The sequence below is a fragment of the Uloborus diversus genome, chromosome 1, assembly GCF_026930045.1.
Source record: "Uloborus diversus isolate 005 chromosome 1, Udiv.v.3.1, whole genome shotgun sequence".
NCBI lineage: Eukaryota > Metazoa > Arthropoda > Arachnida > Araneae > Uloboridae > Uloborus > Uloborus diversus.
Genome location: NC_072731.1, coordinates 90,522,812 through 90,541,343, shown reverse-complemented (window position 1 = coordinate 90,541,343; position 18,532 = coordinate 90,522,812).

The following is an 18,532-nucleotide window of genomic DNA, read 5'->3' as shown; positions in this document are numbered from 1 at the left end:
TGCGCAATGCATGCCTTCAGCTCAGCAAAGTTTGCAATAGGAGCACTGAACACAACAGCTTTCAAATAGCCCCATATCCAGAAGTCACACGGGTTAAGATCAGGTGATCGGAACGGCCAGGTCTTTCATTGAGACAGTCATAGTGAACTTCTCAGATGCTAAATGAGGAAAAAAAACGTGTATTTGGCGCCTTTATAACAATTTCAATGAGCCGGGCGCATGACAGGTGTTTTGATTTACATATTGTGACAATTGCAGCGCCATCTATTGCTAAAAATTCCAACTTTTTTTTTCTTCTGCCATACGTTTTCCCCCCTTCTTCGAAATATTCCGTTGAAATTTGAGGTCATTCTGACCAGTGGTTTTATTTTTACAGCGTTTTGAAAGTGGAACTTTAATTATAATCACCCTGTACATGAGCAGAGCAGATGTGAACTGTCATAAAGGGTGTTTTTTTTAGAGGTATAGAACTTTAGGTTCAAATAAAACACCGTTAAATGATATAAATCGCCATGAATTTGGCTTTATTCAAAAGATGATTTTTTTGCCATTCTTATTTAAATTTGATTTTTGGTATATGGCCACTTCGGCTGGCTTGAAGAACGTCTAATCGGGAAGTTCAATTTCCTATCACTTTTTGCAGCAATGGGGACCGTATGTGAGTGATATGTGGCGAATGTTATTGTCTAAGGCGTCAATCGTCTGTGGCTTATCGGTGTAGACCTGAGATTTCACACAGCCTCACAAAAAATAGTCCAGCGTAGTTAAATCGCATGATCTCGCAGGCCAATTCACGGATCCATTAAGCGAAATTATTCGTTCACCGAAAGTTTCTTTCAATAAATCAATTGTGAAACGCGCTGCGTGGTGAGTTTCACCGACCTGTTGTCTATTCATGATGAAATGACAAACCACACTAAACACAAAACAAGTGACAACTATCAAAATGGCCCACAGATCAAACAGTGTTCCCGACTTAAAGTTCTATACCCCTAAAACAAACATCCTTTACAAATCAAGCCCTGCTTACATCCCAAATTCGTTGCCAGCCGATGCTAAAATGACCGGTTTAACGAGATCGACAATTTTACTATCGCTCCGACGAGAGTCTCATTAAATATCGCCAATATCACCAAACTGACACCAGACTCGGCATTCTACTCGTATCAGCAAATTTGGAGACAGCTTTACAGAATTTTGAGAATATATTTCCCAAATGGCCAGAAATAACATTATATTTCATTCATATCTACACAAACTTTGCAGATAAAAGTTAACATCGTTTAGCTCCAAAAAAAGTTCTTGTAACCCCAAAGATAGTAAACGCGATTATTTGTTTTTTTCAGTATAATTTTATTTTCAGCGCAAAGGCTTTTTTGTTAATTTCTTAACGTGTTGTGCATTATGTAAAGCTATTGTACTTCTCACGCATAATTCATTTCAGCAGAAACCATTTCTAAAGCAGGGGAGACCGGGGTTAGTTGTTACACGGGGTAAGTTGTTACATTCTAATTTAAAATTAACCGCCAGTAGAAACTGACTTCCCAAGCACTAAAAGGTAGCACTCACCCATCTGCATCTCCTGACGGTCACTGGAGTGCTTGCAATCAGTAGCAGGGAGTGTGCTCAAGGAAAACGGTTTTTTGAGTCTGGAAGTAATTTTTCTTTCCGCTGTTATTTTTCTATTTGTGAAGAAGCTGTTGCAGATATCAGATTGATTTCTATACCATGTGAAAGCCTACATTTTGAGGTAAGTGCTAACATATTTAAAAGTTTTGTACAAAGATATAATACCAGTAATATGTGAAAAGATTTGAAGTGGCGTCATATGGTGCAAGTTGTTACAGTTTTGTTGGGGTTAGTTGTTACAGGTAATAATTTGCCCAATGCAAGTTTTAATTTAATATTATGTTTTCTTTTTAAAGGTGATATGGTGGGGAAGTATAAAATAGGACAGACAGGGGCAAAACACCTAAAGAAACATATCTGGAGGTGGCGAAAGAAGTAATTGTAGGTAGTTCATTACGAAAGGCAGCGGATGAATTTCATGACACTAGAGAGATTTTGCAGTAAGATGAAAAATGCTAGTGGTGGTAAGTAGTATCTCATATCTGTTTTATTGCATGATTTAATTCATATAAAATACTGTAGTTCGATGACGATAATAATAATAATAAGATTAATAATAATAGTAATTCTGATATCTTTTATACTGTTAATATGTATGGTGAAATAAATAATAATAGTATCAACATTTATTACATTAATAAATTATGTATTATTCGAATGTAGGTCTTTCTCCAACGCTGCAGACATTGCAGAAGTAAAGACGGTTAGCAAGCGGAAGCCATAGCTCAGCGCCACTTAAAAAGATACACTAGAAAAAAATGTTCTGCAAGCCGAAGGTGGGAAACAAAACTCTGTGAAAAGGAAATCGTCTCTAACCGAGAAGAAATCAACAGACAAAAAGACAAAAAAAAAAGTGCAAAAAGGTGCGTCCAAACAGTTTGCCCTTCGGATGAAGATGATGAAGACTGGTTCTGCATAGAGTGCGCTAAACCGTACTTAGAATCCAAGAAACCAACAAAATCTCTTCAATTTCGTAATTGCGACGAATGAGCACATGACCGATGTGCTAATTTTGATAAATTATATGCTTGTAAAAATGGTTTTTCGCCGCCGGACAATGATTATGATGGTGATAGTTTATCAGAATAAGTCATTAATGAAGTAAATCTGTAAATCCAAAAAGTGTTTTTATTTTTAACGAGGATAAGAATTTTTAAAATTGAAACAGAATAAACTACAAAATGTGTAAAAATCATTTTATTACTAAAATATATCTCATGTAACAACTAACCCTAAATAGTGTAACAACATACCCCGTGGTAGGTTAAGTTGTTACAATCTACCTATATTCAAGAAACTTGAAATATTTTGAAGTAGTGGCTTTTAATTTTTTTTTTTTTTTTTTTTTTTTTTTTTTTTTGAATATGCTATGAAAGTTAAACAATCTATACGCATTTTCAGGTTTCACACGAGTAAATACTTAAAATAGTTTAGCGTAAAAAAATTATTGGAAAAAATTATAACAACTCATTCCGGTCTCCCCTACCATGCGATCAATTGAAACAAGTTACGATAAAGTTTATATTTGGATAAAATACCGGTAAAAAAACATTCTCAGTTTAAACGCAAATGGAATAATAATAAAATATAAGTCATATTTATCGGCTTCCAACGTCATTTATAAAATCACTTTAACCAATATATATATATATATATATATATATATATATATATATATATATATATATATATATACCTATTATGACATCTTCAAAAACCTGATAAGTGATTAAAAGACCGATGACGTGTTGAAGAACACTAATTTAGTAGCATATGTAAGCAACTATCCAATTTGCATACATCTTCAGTATTTAATTTATTCCTCAGAATGAAGTCTTGCATAGTGATTAGGATTTAGGGGGCTTGTGCGGAAATATTTAAATTTTTGAAGCTACTGACTTGGATAGCCAAATCTCTTCTCCATTCCGGTAATACCGTCATCGTTTTATGTAAGCACGTTTCGCTCTGAATTTGAAATGAGGTTCAGGTTTCGTCAGATGAGTTTTGCTGAATTTCTAAATGATAGTAAGGGTAGAGCAACACTCTTAATCTGTTGACTCCTTTCCGCACTGCAGCTTTTTCAAGAAATCGTTTCAGGTTTTCAGATTTTTTTTTCTTGTATTTTCCACACCATACATAAGATATTATTGCTAAAAAAAAGCATACTTTCCCAAATCACAGCAATTTTACTTTTAAAAGATTCTTTCTATTATTGTTTTTTCGTTCTGCCCGGAATTGTTAATTGCGGTTCCCAAAATACTTTCATTAAGAAAAAAGCTGCAGAAAAACGTTTATTGCTTCTTTTAATCGATTTTAAGTTTTGCGATCTGCTTGAGAAGTAATAATACATGCGGAACAGTTCATAGCTTCAGTCCTGAAACTTGCAGGATTTTGCATTTTTCCTTATCAACGCATGTATGGAATTAATTCTGCAGGAGATAAATCCTACAATTATATCTCGTGCGAATCATTCGCTCTTGGCAGCAGTAATTTAAAATTTCATTAACGTTAATTCTTAAAAAATGCCAAAAATGTATTATTTATTTTAAACCATGTGTGAAAAAATGATAGTGAAAAAAAAATTTTAAATGATGCCTTTTTTTGAGGGAGGGGGATAGTTTTATGAAGTGTTAAAGAAGCAATCACAAAAAAAATAAATAAAAGAAAGCGGGGAGACACTAAGAACTATTGATTATTAGTCCCTCTAGGGACCTAACTCTTCATTAAAATACATATGCTTGACCTTTGGCAAAATGCACGAATTTAAGTCAATCACGGCTAAACTCCTGTTTGTGAAAAATGCAGCACCACGAAGGATTTACGCGAGTGAGCTGAAAATTGCAGGAAATGTAAAGTAGGGCATTATATGCAAATGATTAGAATTGCAGACCAGTAGCGCATGTGTATGCTGAGCAGCGCCCTCTGAACGGCGGATCGAACCGAATATATGGCGTGTACCGAGGTGTATGTTTATTGGCAGTTATATGCTAGAGTAAACGTTAACCGAATCTTTACTACGCATCTTCGACGAAAGAAAGCGAAATTTGAGTAAATTTCGGAGTTTGAACGGGGCAGAATTGTCTGCCTTCGTGGAGCTGGATTGTCTTATCGTGCAGTAGCCGCTCGTGTGCAGCGTAATAGCAGCACCATCATGCGTGTTTGGAATCAGTGGAAGGACGAGGGTCGAACAGCTCGGAAATTCAGGCGTGGACCCCGAAATGTGACGTCAGCTCGCGATGACAGATACCTGGTGCGTATGGCACTGACGGACCGCACAGCTTCTTCTAGACAATTGGCAGCACAGGGGTCAACAGCTACACGTGTTTCATTGTGTGCTTCATCAATTCGGAGACGTCTGCTGCAGCGTGGCTGCGCGCAAGGATTCCGTTATACAGGATTCATCTCACGCAAAACCATCGCCGCCTGCGGCTACAATGAGTCAATGTGCATAGAAGCTGGCGTGCTGATTGGCAGCAGGTTCGACTTTTCTGACGAGTCCTGCTTCAATTCGTGGAGCCATGCTATGTAGGTGAACGGCACATTCCGGAGTGCATTATCGAATGCAAAGTGGGCGAACATCCGGAGTTATGGTCTGGGGTACCATAGCATATCATGAACGATCCCAATTGCTACAATTTGTGGGCAATTTGAACAGTACCCGATACATAAACGAAGTTTTGCAGCTCCAAGCTATTTCTTTCCTGCAAGGATTGCCAGTTGCTGTATTCCACCAGGATAATGCCCGTCCACCGTACGTGTCGCCAGGACTGTCAAATCCTACCTTGATTCTCAGCAGGTACAGCTTCTTCTTTGACCTGCATATTCCCCGGATATGTCACCGATTGAACATGTGTGCGATTTCGTTGGGCGGCGTATCGCTCGTGATCCTCGTCCTGTTGCTTCGACAGACGAACTTTGGTTGCGCATACAAACAATATGGAATACTCTTCCGCAGGCAGATATTCAAGCTTTGTTTCACTCCATGCCGAGTCGTGTAGCAGCTCTTATTGCGGCGCGTGGTGGCCACACAAAATACTAATTTTTGTCTTTTTATATTGTTTGTTTGGATTGAAAATGTAATCATTTATTTGTACCATTACCACTCAACTGTGTATTAAATTTCATTCAACTATGATGCTTCCTTCATGATGTTGCAATTTTCACAAACAGCAGTGTATTTAGAAAAAAAATGTTTTTTAATATTATGCAACTTTGCAATTTAATTTCAGAATCCTACAGTGAGTATAAATATTTATTCTCGGAAATATAGCTCGGAATTGACTCGATTGAAAAAAGTCATTCAAAAACAACATTTTCTGGCTCATGGGGATAGAACCTACGATCTCCGCGTCATTCCCGATGCTCTATCCAAATCCAAATGTATAGCATCGAGAAGGAGGCATATTAACACAAGACGTGATAAAATAACAAATTCAATTAAAATGGTCGAATCTGTTTTTAATATTACAATGCAACATTGTAATTCACCACATTAAAAGAATGTTTTCAATTTCGATTAAGTTATTTCAACGGAGTTTAGTTACTGGTTTGAAAAATAGTAACTAAAAATCGACTTTTACATCTGCTTCAATTTGTTGAAAACAATAAAGAAATCATTCATTGCTAACAAAACGCAGCAGCTTAAAATATTTGCTCCCTTAAAATTTTTCACGATAGCATTGTAGAAAATTATGTTGTAACGATAATAATGAGCAGAAGTGATTGACTGCTGAAAAACATCAATTTACAAAGGAAAAATAATAAACCCCGGGTTTGGGGACAATGAAGCAGAATTATGTTTATTATTTCCATTTAATGTGTATTAATGACGTTTACCAGAAGTCATACATGTACCAAGGGGTTCAAGTCAGGCGTCTCGGAGAAGTCGGATAGTTTAAAATGGCATCGGAAGTTAAAGAGGCTGGAATATAAGAAGTTGTAGTAAAGTTATCGCTGTACTAATTAATTTTATTAGAATACTTCGGAGTTTTACAGTGTAATAGTAGAGTGTGAAGCAAAGTGCGTACTTTTGACTAAATATCATTTTTCTAATATTTTGTATTATTACCTAGTATAAGGCGTTATAGTCTATAAAGATATCTTGTCAACATCTAAGGAATGCTAAGAATGTGAACTTAAAAAAATTCTACTCAGAGACACAACGAAGCGACAGTCCAGTACAATTTACTCTTAAGAAATTTTATTAACAACAAGTATGCTTGATTTTTTAGCATTATCGACTCTTTGAACAAGTTTAATGCAATGGAAAATTTTAAACAAAAAAATCAAATTTACTGGAGAACGATTTGAAAATAGATTCAATGCCCAGGCAAGCACTTGTGGGTTTGATGGGATGGTTCGGATGAAATCCTTATGGAATCCCTCTTGGATCAGATTTGTTCTATTTTCGATCGTATAGTTCCGCAGGAATATCGGAGGGACAAGAAATGAATAAACAAAACGAAAACGGAAGGAACTATTCAAGTTTCCAATACTTACTTTTCGAGATCATCAGTGGAACCTCCAAAGAAAAGTGGTATATTTTTTCCAAAATTTCGCTTTTTAACACTTTGTTAAAGCTCTATCGAAGATACTTAGTTTTAGTGTAAAAAATTTCTTGTCAAATGAAAAAAAAAAAATCCAATCGCTCCGGAGCACAAAAAGGTAGCTGTGGAATGTTGTATAACTTTTCTTAAATTAGAAAAAAAAAACAGTTAAGACGTATGTGGAGCCGTCAATTAATTTCATATATTTACGTTGGGTTTTAGAAATTATAAATCGATATTCTCATTGTTAAAATTGACGCACTTGAACATTTGACTTGTTACATTCAACAAGAGAAGCGCTCAATTATACCACACCCTTAGAAAGAATGAACAAAAACTTAAGCATAACTTTAATCACGGTTTATCTTTGTTCTTAATTTATTTCTATTTCTTTCTTTTTTTTTTTGAGTTAGGGGTACTATAAAATAACTGTTTCTTAGGCGTAAATTACGGACAGGTGTAGACATAGAAAAAAATGGATGGAAAAATAAAAATAAAAATATGCGAAAAAAAGGGGGGTGGGAGAGTATTATAAACATGGAAGCCAAACAATGGAAAAATACGGAACAGCTTTAAGATCGTTAAATAAGTTAGAACTGTTCCTCAAAATGTGGAAAAATTCCTAAAAGTCAAGATCTGATGAATTGGGGCATTTTTGAATAATTTGATAAGAGTCAAAATTATAAGCACATAAGTATTTATTTACCTTATTTAGTAATAAGGTTCGCGATAATGCGATAGAACTGCATGTGGGTAGATTTAATAAAGCATAAGAATATCATAGTTTATAATAACATCCAATCTGTCTTTATTTTCCTTCATATTTTAGGTAATATGAGCGTAATGATGACTAAATGGTGCTTTTTAATGTCTAGAGAGTTCTAATTATGTTTTCAAAAACCTATTAAATATTGGCAAATGAGTTTTCTACGCTCTAACAAGGAAAATATTAAATTTTTAAATAAAGAATCCTACTTGGCAGAATTGCCTTTAACCCGAGTAGAGTCTAGAATAAGTTAACGACGTTAAACGAAGGTTGACTGCAATCATAACACGTATTGTAATCTGATTCTAAACAGGCACTTTAAATCTTCGGGAACCAAAAAAAAATTGCGAAGCAATCTTTGGGGGTTGGTGAGAGAGCGAGCGCGGAGTAGAGTCCCCTAAGAATACTAAAAATAATATTTTAAATTGTGGTTATTTCTTGCTATTGATTAGTTATTACTTCGTAATTAACAATAAACTTTTGAAGAAACTAAAACGTTTTTCAATGCTCAAGAAATTTAGCATTCTTTAAAGGGCTTTAAAAAATAAGTGAGTTTAAAAACTTTATAAAATGGTCTCCATAATAAGAGATGTATACTCTTTATTGCGAATTGAAAAAAAAATGTTCTGTGAAACTAAATAATATATCCCTTTGAAACAAAATATTAGATCGTTTAACCGAAATTTAATAATGTAATCTAATAATAAACATTTCATATCAAATAAGCTTATTTTTGCCACACATAAATAGCAATAGCATTTTGTTTACATACGTGTTTATAAGGGATTCAGCTCAAAACATGCAATCAAAAGATGCAACAAAATGTAATGAGATACAAAATGCAATGTAAAAAATGTAATTCCAGATAAGAATAATCCGAGTAAAGCTCAATCTTTAATGCTCAAAATTGAATATAGTGATTTTGCTTAAATAAATGCTAAGATATACTATTTCTATTTGAGGACTAATTTATCAAAAGGGAACATATCCAGTTTCCAAAAATGTTCAGGAGGTGAAATAAACGAATTAAGGTAAGAGCAAAATAGTTTTATCAACTTCTCTGGGCACGGAATTAAGCACAAAAGCATAGCAAATCATTGCCCAAAGTAAGAAATGTTTGTGTAAAAAGCAAGGAGATATCGCCATCTTAATTTTGAATATTTGCTCTATTGAACGAAGACCTGAATGTTGAAAATTCCAATCTCACCAAAGCTCTAATATTTCACCTTCTCATATTCTCTAAACGAAGTACATGAGCCTGAAAGTAGTGGATTAAAATTTGAGGATTTTGGACATGTGTTCCTTTGGATCTAAAAGTCTTCGCACTACAGATTCTTTCAGGATACGTCCCCTTTTGTTCAAAATAAAACGTGCAGACGACGGATTTGTTATCTTTTGATCAAAAAGCCACACTTTTCCCTTAAATAAAATAGGCTTTTCCACGTTTGGACTTCTTGAGAGCATTTGATTTGATGAAGGTCATCTGAAAGATTTAGAAAATGTCATAAAATAAATTTTTCTAAAAAGTGGATGTGTTCTCTTTTGATAAATTACTCCTCATTTGATAGTTCAAAATTTGTGACAATTAGATGCTTAGATATTTAGTTATATCTTAAAACCACCAAAGACAAAGTCTCATTTTTTAAAACAGAATAAATGAAAAAAAAAAAAAAAAAAAACTCTTTCTTTTTTCAGTGCAGCCATGCATTTTTTTTTCTTTTATAGTCTCATTGAGTAGTAGTAATTAGAAGAAAATGATTACTGCTTAAAAACTGATTGCATATTGACCTTTCCATTAAAATACTTCCTATTTTCGTACTGATTAAACTTCGTAAATGATCATTGTAGCTAAGAATCCCAGTTCTCGTATACTATAAAAATATATGGTACATTCTATTGAATTTTCTTTATTCTCAAATACGATTTTTAATTTAATTATAATAATCCAGACTCGCGCAGAGCGTATACTCTCTAGTATATCTTCTCTTCAGAATTAAAAAAAAGTTGTTTCTAATAGCAGAAAAAACAAATATTTTACATAGTGCCAGAAGCTTGGCGAGTGACCGGTAAGGTTACTCTAACATGATAACTTGGCGATTAACATCAGAGTTGGAGAATTATTTAACATTTTAAAGAAACTTTTAATGTAATGGACATTTATTTGGCGGATTATTATAAATTTTACTGGAACGTTTAATAGTATCTTAAGACCTAATGTATTTATTTGGATTAACTATTCTATTTTAATGTAACTTTAAGAATAGCTGTGTTGCCAAAGTTTTTGTAAAAGTTTCCGTACTTTTCCCTAGTTTTCTAAAGTCGCCCAAATTCATTATAACCGAAAGTCTCCCTCATCCGTATTTCCATAATTTCCTTTCATGATTTCATTCCAATTTGTGCATTAGTAATTTGCTAGCTAAGATTAAAACAATACTTTTGTTTTGAAAATATCAGCAAAGGCAAAAAACATGGTACTGTATATATTTTTTTTACTACTGTTCATATCATATTTCCAGGAAATCTTGCTACAAATGAAGAAAAATCGTGCATTTCACAGCAATTGAATATATTCCATATAGTCAAGGCATAGGATTACTTTCTATATTCCCTAGGAACGTTCCTGGAAAATAATGGCAGCTAATGCGCCTAATTTCTGACAGTAACATGTCTGGCAAAAAAGTGGTTTCCGCTAAAAGTGATTAACCTTCCCAATGTTAACCTTTAACCCTTTCTGAAGAATTCAGAAACCTTCCTTTAAAAGTTCAGTCCTGTTCCTGAAATAAATATCGAAATATCTGAGAAAATTACGAAATGCTTGTAGTAATAGCACGCCTTTCTGATTTACTAACAAGGCTGCTAAAGCACTTTAGCAAATCAAGCCGATGATAAAGCAGAATTGCTAACAAATAGTGAGCAGCTTATTTGAGCAAAGATAAAGAACTCTGAGACTGCATTTCTCAGAAACCACGGCACCATTGTAGCGATTTCGGAAATATGCTTATTTTTCGCGGGAAACTGGTGGAAACCCGTGAAATCGCCGAACGCTACCTGGAAATAATCTGTGACGTTTAGGAATTTTCTTGCACTGTACATTAACAAAATGATATTGAAAATTCTTTCCAATTGCATGGAACTTGCATGCAATTGCTCTTAGAACCTGCAAAAAAGAAAAACAAACACGCTGTCTCAATTTTGAAAAATATATATCACTGAAAAAAATTGTCTTCAAGTCCAAGTTTAATCGTTTGAGAGTTTTAGCATTATCATAATAAAACGCCCAGAAGTTGAACGTTACTTTGATGGGAAGAACATTAAATGGGTATTTAATGCGAAGAAGACCCCTTGCTGGGGTGGTTTTTATGAGAGACTTGTGAGAAACGTAAAAACTTTTTTGCGGAAGATTTTAGGTAATATCTTCCCTCACTAGGGATCAACTAGAAGCGATTATTATAGAAATAGAAAGTGTTATTAACTCACTACCGTTGACTTATTTGTATATGAATTTGTACAGAATGAACCATACAAATTAACACCAGCTCATTAATTAGTAGAGAAGAGACTTCTAAACATACCCTCAGTAAAATTACTTTGCAAGTCCCAACTCTCTATTAGGAGGTTGCTAATTAAGCAATTTAACTATCGAGGGAAACTTATAGAATCATTTCGGAAAAGATGGTTAAGGAATTATCTGTTACAGTTAAATTCAGTACATTTTTCTTTAACTAAGGGAAAAGTAAAGAGAATTTAAGGTAGATGATGGTAGCTTTAATTCGGGAGAAAGGGCAAATTAGCTGCGCATCATGTAAACTGTGTCTGTGTGTGGAAAAATAAAATAGTTGTATGTTGTGAATTGAGATGTGAAATTTCAGGAAATTTTGAAGTGGTGGAAAAAACCGCTTCTTTTCCGGGTTTTTTCTGTAAAAATTGGAAATAAATGAAAAAAGTAATTTTTTTATGAATAAAAATGGGTTTTCTTAAAAGCTCTGTTTTTCTTGGAACACATAAAGAAATAAAAGTTAAAAAATATATGCAATCCACACATCATCTTTTTTTGCTTGACAGAAATATACATAAAAGTGAGAATATTTAGAAAAGATAGCCTTTAAAAGATAGAAAAATAGCTTTTTTTTTACAACTCAGAGCTTTCTTGATCAAACACCAGAAATAAGTCTAATCGCCGTTCAATCAATAGTATTGGGTAAGGTGTGTCTAATCAAAGCAATTACAATTTATATTTTGGATCGCCTTTGAAACTTGAAATAATAATAGTAATTATTGACTTTCAAACATGATTGATATTGTTTGAAAGAAAAATAAGCATGATTTCCCTTCTTTGCAATGTAACTTTACTGTCTGAAAATGAAAGCTGTTGAGTTTTAATTTTTTCTATTCCAGTTTTAAGTCCAAATACAAACTAAATTGGTTTTTCTTTATCTTTCCAACAAAATTCTCAAACCAGAACTGCGTAATGATTTCTAAAGCTGAACCAAAACTTAAACTGGAGTTTCAGTTAATTATACGGCCGAGCTAAGCACAGTAGTAAAAGTAGTAATGCCTGCACTTTGGAAGAAAATTTAGCAATTGTAACCAAGTTGTTCCCTGCTTCGTATTTCACTTTAATAAGTAAGAAGTTTTAGGGTCACTTGATCAGGATTTTTTTTTTTTTTTTTAACATTCTGAAAAAAAAAAAAAAAAAAAACCATCTGAATCAAATATATGAATGAGTAAACTTTAAAATGCAAAATCTCAGTTTGAACTCAACTGCAGATTACACTTCCGTGCTTAGCACAGCAATATACATTTGATCTATATGCACATTATCATACAACAACTTGCATCATCAAAGATGACAGTATTTTAACATATAAGGAGGGTGCGGAGGGAGAAGGAAACATCAGAATTTAAGTATGAGAAATGTCATGTTCATCACTTTTTACTGAAAATTTAAATTGAAACTTCCTAAAAAGTTGAAAAGATTCAATTCTTTCAATTTTTCCGGAGTGAAAATGAACCGCATCGAAAAAAAACGGGTTTTTTTTCGTTTGTTTCCGAAACTTTCCGGGTTTTTTCCGACTGTTTTAATCTCTAATTGTGAATCTGGTCAGTTCAAGACACGCAAGTGAGAACAAGATAAGGGGGAATTCCGCTTCATTAGTATTTTTAAGCAGTTAATAAGCACTTATTACTTAAAATGCCTACGCTCTGAGGTGTTTTTGTATGAAATTTGAAAATATTCTGGATTCCAGCATAACATTTCGCTGATTTCAGTCAAAAGTATTTCACATGTTGATATCTCTTCTTCTTCACTCCTCGCTGCCATTTTAGCACATAGCCATTCTGTAAATTACAGAAATTTTCGCTTTTTATCTTTGCACAAGCACTTATGCCTCAAAGCAAAATAGATACTGAAGAACATAACAATATAAGATTTAAACGAAGAACAACGTAAATGAAGCACAAACAAGCACAAACATTCAAGACTACCGACAACTAGATACTTCAAGGTTGCAATGGAGTCTCTTTATCAGTGGAAAGTGTACAACGCAAAAGAAAAAAAATCGTAAATGAACATCTTTTCTTGTTGAAAACTCTTGCCCCGATAAGAAGGTTCTATTGTAGTCTTGAAACAACTTGAAATATTTTCTTCACAAGTATTGTTTTTTACACTATTTTCATTTCAGTTTTATTGTAGCACAAAGCATTTTTACTTATTTACTAGAAAATCGTCCGCCAAGATATGACGGGTGAATATTGCTTCTCCATTTGAAGATACTTTGGTTTGTTGTTGATATGTTGGCCTGTTTGGACCTACTTTGATAGTTGAAATTTTAACACTAACTGCAGTGATTAACCCTAAACTCCAGTAGATAGCGTTCATTGTTCACCACGCTTTGGTTAATTCATCATCCTCAAATGACAGTCTTACCAGTAAACCAGTTAAGTTACTGGATCCAGTTTAGGCATGTCAAAACAAAGCATTTCTCTGAAGTTAAACATTACCAAACAATATTATCAAATTATCATGGCGTGGAGCGAGTTTCATTGTTGGTGACGTCAGCGTTAATAGAACAGTGAATTGGCTATTTATATATGATGATTGTTTTACATAATATCCAAATCTAGCATAATGTTGTAATAAATATTTATAATGAATTTTATTTTTGAGCAATCACGATTGCTAATTGTTTTCATTTGACCGTCCTTGATGTTTTGTTCCTTTTGCAAACCCACCGTCCCCTGCTTGCGCGACTCTTTCCGGTAGCCGCTGCTCCTGGTCGGTAACGTACATGTACTACACACACGCACGCTCATACACACTCACACACATCCACACACGCGCATTTACACACATACACACACGCCAACGTGCATGCACGCAGGTCTACGCACACACACAAGCCTACACATACACAGCTATGCACACGTAAACGCCTAAAAGGAGGGACAGGAACCGTTTCTAAAAACAAGCGAGTTAGTAACCAATGAGTAGGGTCCTGTCGCAACTCGTGATTGCGAAAAACATAATTTTAATTCAAAATTTCAGAATTCAAGTTAATTTTGAAAGTTCGAAAGGTTTTTTATTTTTTGCTTATTTCAGTGACTAAAAGTAGTATTTTTGATTGAAGGAGACCACCCCATTATTTTCATTTGACCGTCCTTGATGTTTGGTTCCTATTTCAACCCCACCGTCCTCTGCAGGCACGACTCCTCCCGATAGCAGCTGCTCCTGATCGGTAGCGTATATGTCCTATACACACGCACTCACATCCACACACGCGCCTTTACACACATACACACACGCCAACGTCCATACACACAGGTCTACGCAAACACACAAGCCTTATACACATACACAACTATGCACACATAACCACCCAAGAGGAGGGACAGGAAACGTTTCTAGAAACAAACGAGTGAGGTAGTAACCAATGAGTAAGGTGCTGTCGCAACTCGTGATTGCGAAAAACATAATTTGAATTCAAAATTTCAGAATTCAAATTTATTTTGAAAATTCGAAATTTTTTTTTCCTCTCTCATTTTGGATAGTAATAAAAGAGTTTTAACTGAAAAGAAATACAGTCGATGCTTTTTCTTCTTGACTTAAACCACTTTTATGTTTCGGAGCATGAGTTTTCCCGACACGTTAGGCTATTTTGAGGAAACTTCCAACTCTCCGGACTTGCAATAAAATGCCTACTTGCACGCAAGCAAAGAGCTCTCGAGAAGAAAATGGCATCTTATGATCTTAACTTACTTTCTCCGCTAAACGAACGAATAGAAGAAGACGTTTCTTATTCTTTCAAGAACTGTAAAATATTTACCTTAAAAAAAATAATAAAAATAATTAAATGACCAACAATGAAAATCATACGTATGTGTCTTTGGTGTACACATCTTATTTGGTATAGTTACATATAAACGACCAAGCAGGGGGAAGGGCGATGAGATTTTGATGCACTCGTTTTATAATGTCACTAAAGCCTTATTAGGTTATTGCATTCTCTAAAATAAAATGAGGGGAAACAAAAAGAGTTTCAATGGAAAAGAATGCAAAAAGAAAATAAAATGTTTTCATTTCGTCCGGAAATGCAAAAGCAAAGTAATAAAATCAAAAGTATGCTGCAAAAAAATGTCAATTTTTGCAGTGAAAATATCGATCGAATATAGTGTAGATAAAAAAAATATAGCCGTTAACGAATTATCATCTTGACGAAACTGCATCTAAATAATTCAGAGGAAAAGCACGCATCCGTAGCGAACAAACTACCACCCTGTAAATTATAGATGCGTCCATTTCCGTTTATGTATAAGTCGCTTCCTTTCCAAATTATCGGTGATTACCGGACTTTTATTGTTGTTTGAGTCTTTCAAGTAAGTTTTAATACATTTTCTCCGATTTTCATGAACTGTACTCCAAAAGTACTGAAAACATGGTTGTCAATACTTTTACCGTAAATTTAAATTATTTTGCTTCTGTGCATAAACCGTAGGATATTAATTATAGCTCACAGTAACGCATCATAACATCCATAGTAATTTTACGTACTATTACAGAAATTCAAGTCACATACATAACCGTTACATCTGGTTTTAAGGAATCTAAAAAGTGGCAATATTAAGTAATGTCCAATGAAATGTTACTGAATAGTGGACATAACTTCGTTATGTCCACTAGTTTTATGTTCCAGTGCATATGATTGAAAATTCTGCTCCTTATTGAAAATTTAAAAGTACATTTCTACTCACACACATGCATCCAAAAGGATCAAAGCAATGTGGAGACATTTTTGCTCGATCGTAACAGAAGATTCTTTCGAATAGTAAAGGAATTCCAACCGAGCAGTCGGTAAATTACTCAAACAGAAATGCCGAGTGTATCATGGACAAGCACTCTTTAACAACATTAGTCGAGCTAAAATGCTTTCTGTTTCGAAGCGTTTAAAGCAATCTCTTCGGTTATTGCAACTATTAGGCTGGGTAAAGTCGTTGATTTACAGGAATGTCTGCCTTGATTGCGTCTTCTTTGAGTTGAGTGTCTGCTCCATTAGCTTCCTGACTTTCATTTACAAATATTCATTTCACTCCGCTCTCTTTAAGTGTGAGGATGTCCAATTTCAAACGTTATTTGACTGTACAGCAGAAGCTGGAAAACACTTGGCTCTATTTGTCTGAAAATTGTATTGGGAAACTTAGTTTATTTTCCATGATACTGATGTTGTTTTTAGCACCTTATCGTATTTTAAGGAAAATGTTTTGCTCTTTTTTTAATATACTAAAGAATTACTTATGACATTTTTCTTTTTTTTTCTTTTAAATGTTGAAATCCTGCAAATGATATCCCATCTGAAGCGAAGAGTTTATAAGGTACCAAATGTCTATTGCAAATCGTCATGCACGTTTTGAACACGGGCACTTCTCTCCCTTTTTAGATCACTTTAAAGAACACTTTTTAAGAGATGTGTTCAAAACACTTAAGAGAACACTTTTCAAAACACTCATTTAATTCGGCACTTTTTTAACTCTTATGAAAACGTATTTGAAATCTTTTTTTTTTTAACTACGACATATACTTCTGCTTGCAGAATACTTTATTGCACGCTATTTGGAAAAAATTTACAACAGTTCAGGAACAATCTTTTGACAATACCAGCGGTTTTTGCTGTTAATTTTACAGCAATCTGGAATGTAAAATTAACTGCTGTCAACCGTCGACAGGAAACGGACTGTCTTCGACCAGGGAAGGCCATCTTATTAAACGGCATTTGCAATGCCAACCGACAACGATTGAGTACAGAAAAAACTATAGTAGTATCATGTTCAGAGTTTCTATTGACTGGCATTTAAATGAAAGCTGTTGAAAATGTTTTCACGAAATGAATCGATGATTTCACAAGTTATCCCGAATGTGTTCCAAAACTATTTTTAAATATTATTACAAACTACTCTCAAACTAGAAAATTGCCCGTGAAGCTATGACGGGTGAAAATTGCTTCTACAATTGAACGAAGCAGCTGCCTGTTTGGAGATATCTTGATAGTTGAAATTTCAACCCTAACTTCAGTGGATTAACCCTAAACTAGCGTCCATTATTGACTGCTCTTTCGTTTCCTCATTCTCCTAAAATGACAGCCTTGCCAGTAAAACAGTTAAGTTTCCGGATCCAGTTCAGCTTTGTCACGATAAAGCCTTTTCCTGCATGTCAAACATTACCAAACAATATTCTCAAAATATCATGACGTGGAGCGAGTTTCATTGTTGATGGCGTCAAGAGCATTATTGGATCATTCGCTATTAAAAATATGAGGATAATATATATATGAGGATGTGTTCTCAAACTTGAATTTAACAAATATCCTGAGAAGAAATTTGGAGCACTCTAAGCACCATTGAGAGCACTTTATTTTAAACGGGACGCATTCAGAACTCATTGTAGTGTATTTTCAGGCAACTGGAACACTTTTTCTCAATAAAAGTGTTCCAAACGCATTTCAAATGTGTACTGGGAATTTTCAGTGTGGAATCTAATTTATTTTATATATTTTTAGAGCACAGTTTGAACATTGTTTGAAACATTGGAACTCAGTTTAAAAGTGGAATTGATCAACTGCGTTTCCATGCAAGTTGCGTGGTTTTCAGCAGTTAATAAGAAGTATTCGAGGTTAATATGGTTAGTTTGAGATAGAATGAAACACGCAGTGTTTGAGCTAAAAATAGTTAACGCTACTGTACGTTGATGCATTGTAATTCAAAGATATGTTAGTTTCATGCAAGTTAGTTTATATATAGGCTATTATAGAATTCCTTTTATTTTCTGAGTAAAAAATGTAATTTTTGTGTTTGAAAGCAATGTTAGTTAACTTTAACAACCAAGTAATGAACTTAAAAAGATTTTAAGATGACTTTTTTAAATAAAATAATTTTTCCTCTAAATTTTTCCCACTACTTATGATATCCTTTAACTCGATTAGGGTTGAAAATCATGCTTTTTAAACATTGTTTAAAATTCTGACAGTATTATTTATAAATTTCAGAAATTGTATTATATTTTCGTTAATACTTAGAGCGTATTTAAAAATCAATCATCGATTTA